Source organism: Rhincodon typus, chromosome 13 (genome assembly GCF_021869965.1).
Source record: "Rhincodon typus isolate 14 chromosome 13, sRhiTyp1.1, whole genome shotgun sequence".
Taxonomy (NCBI): Eukaryota; Metazoa; Chordata; class Chondrichthyes; order Orectolobiformes; family Rhincodontidae; genus Rhincodon; species Rhincodon typus.
The window spans coordinates 29513588-29516436 of record NC_063344.1 but is presented as its reverse complement, the minus strand read 5'-3'; positions in this window follow the sequence as shown (position 1 = coordinate 29516436).

The window sequence follows — 2849 nt, the reverse complement described above, 5'->3', positions numbered from 1 at the left end:
GTGTTGGGTCTTTCTTTAATTCATCACTAACCTCCAGCAATCCCCTCCCCCCATGATTTATTTTTAAATTGAAATGTAGACGAGTTTGTATAGCGGTGACCGAGGATCGGTTTCGCAGGTTGCCCTTCATACTCTGTGATATCCTCTTCTCCCGGGTTTGAGTCTTTTTTGTTATGAAAAATGTTATGTTCCTTCTCCACACCCCCCCCCCCCCGTAGATTTCTTGTCTAAACTACGCCACTACAGAGAATTTCCTGGGTTTTGCTCCGTTAATACTTATCTGACAAATAGAAATAGCAACTAATTTCCTAGTGAGGCTAATATTAATGTGTCGTTCATGCCAACGCTTGCAACCACCACTAGCAAATGTTAGCCTTTATTGATGCTGTTTTAGATTTAGTAGTAAGGTAGACTTTTTCTAGTTAGTTAAAAGTTGAAAGGATTGTATTGGATACATTTTTGTTTATGTAGCTCTTACAAAACCTGCTGCTGTTCCGTGATTCTTTCCACGTATGGATCATCTATCAAGACTTAATCGTACTTGAATATTTTAGTATTTTGTAGCCAGTTTGAGTTCGGTGAATCTTGCGGTTTGCCAAGTAAAACGTTTTTTGAGAACGGCGTTGTAAGTGGGTTTAAAAGTAGTTACTGCACCCATTTGTGCATCTGTATCTATCCATACAAATTTGTACCAATTTGGAGAAAAATGGCTACTTGTGAGTGAAGAGCGAAGAAGTGTGATTAAAGATTTCAAATTCTATTGAGCCTCAAGACGACACTGTTTAAAGGTGTTTAATCATTTGATTTGAACTATGGTCCCAAAACAAAAAAAAACCGAAATATTGAAATAGTCTTGAACCCTTTCTGACACATTTAGGATAGAGTAATGTTGCAAGAATTTTTGCACCATTCTTTTGCTTTTGACTTATGGCATGGAACAATACTAATTCTTTACAAGGTTAGCATACAAGGTTTAAATATTGGACATTCCTTTTCTATTCCTTCCAGAATGATGGGGATGTTGATGTATATTTGCTGTAGAATTTCTAAGTTATTGATGTTTCTAAATGCTTTCATTTAGTGATGATGTCTGATTGTCCAGTCCATGTCTTAATATTACCGTATATTCGGAAAATGGAATATGATAATAGTTGATGTCTGCATTGATAACTAAATTATTATACTCTGGTGTAATGCACCTTAGAGTGTCAGGTCAATGCAGTCCACTTGATCTGCACCCCATCCAACAGATAAAATATCTGCTTCCTTCAAATGTATTGTAGCTGTGATGTGCCCTGCCACAGATATGCTGCTGTAAGTTGCCAAGGTTGTTTTTGTCACCCCCTTGTAAGCTCATAACTTCCCATCTGGAAGAAGGGAAACAAATTAATGGGAACAACAATCACCTCCAGTATCTGCTCCCAGTTATACAATATCCGTACTGGGATATATGTCACTTACACTTCCTGGGCCAAATACTTAGAACTCATATGAAAGCAGTGTAGGAGCACTAATACCATAATGATTGCAGTGGTTCAAAAAGAAACCACTTTCTCAAAGACAGCAAAAGATTGGACAATAAATGCCTCTATCCTGAGAGTGACCCTCTATAAAGGTTACATTGAAACTCAACAAAAGCGAAGGCAAAAATGATTACCTGTGTGATATGAACAAGTGTGTTACAGGTTTTGTTTTATTATTGAGATCTGATAACTATGGGAAAATACTAGATTAATACTTTCACACTTCTCTTGTATTACAGACTTTTTGCACATCTCCATTTTGCTGCATTGAATATTAGTTTTCATTTTGTGGCAGACATTTGAGCAGAAATTCCAAACACTTCAGCATGTTTGTACTAATATGAAAAAGTCTAACTGCTTCATCAGACCAGATTTTCTTATGTTGACTTAATGATGTCAGATCTTTAACATTTGAAAAATGATTGTGGTTTGTTTTTGGATCATTTGGGCTTTGCTGGTGAATAGTCTGAGGCCTAGAGAGCAGATCAGTACCCTTTGGCACATTGAATCTATACTGGTCAAAAACAACCACTAAACTCTTCGAATCCCATTTTCCAGCATTTGGCCCATAGCCTTGTATGCCTTGTACATCTAAATAATTTTTATGTCATGAGTATTTCTACCTCTGCTACCCTTACAGACAGTGAGTTCCAGATTCCCGCCTCACATTGCCCCCAAACCTCCTGCCCCTTACCTTAAATCCATGCTCTGATTGTTGCTCCCTCTACCAAGGGGTAAAGTTCCTTCCTGTCTATGTCCCACATAATTTTACACAGCTCGATCATTTCCCTCCTCTGTCTTCTGTGCTCTAAGTGGGGGAAAGAAGCAGTCTATGCAATCTCTCTTCATACCTAAAACAATCCAGCCAGGCAACATCCTGGTAAATTTCCTCTGGACCCTCATTATTGCAATCATATCCCTCCTATAATGTGGAGTCCAGAACTTCATAAAATACTCTGTGGCCTAACCAACCTTTTATACAGTTCCAGCATAACCTTCCTGCTCTTAAATTCTATGCCTCGGCTAAAAAAGGGTAAGAATCCTAAATGCTGCCTTAACCACTTTATTTATCTGTCCCGCTATTTTAAGGGATTGGTAGACACGCACACCAAGGTTCTTCATCCTTGGTATTTCCCAGAGTCCTACAGTTTATTGTGTATTCCTTTGCCTTGTTTGTCCTGCTCAAATGCATCACCTCACACTAATCCAGACTGAATTTTGCCACTGATCAGCTTATCTGACCAGCCAGTCTGTATCCTGATGTAATCTAAGACACTCCCCCTCACTATTTAGCAATTTTTGAGTCATCCATGAACTTAGTGATCA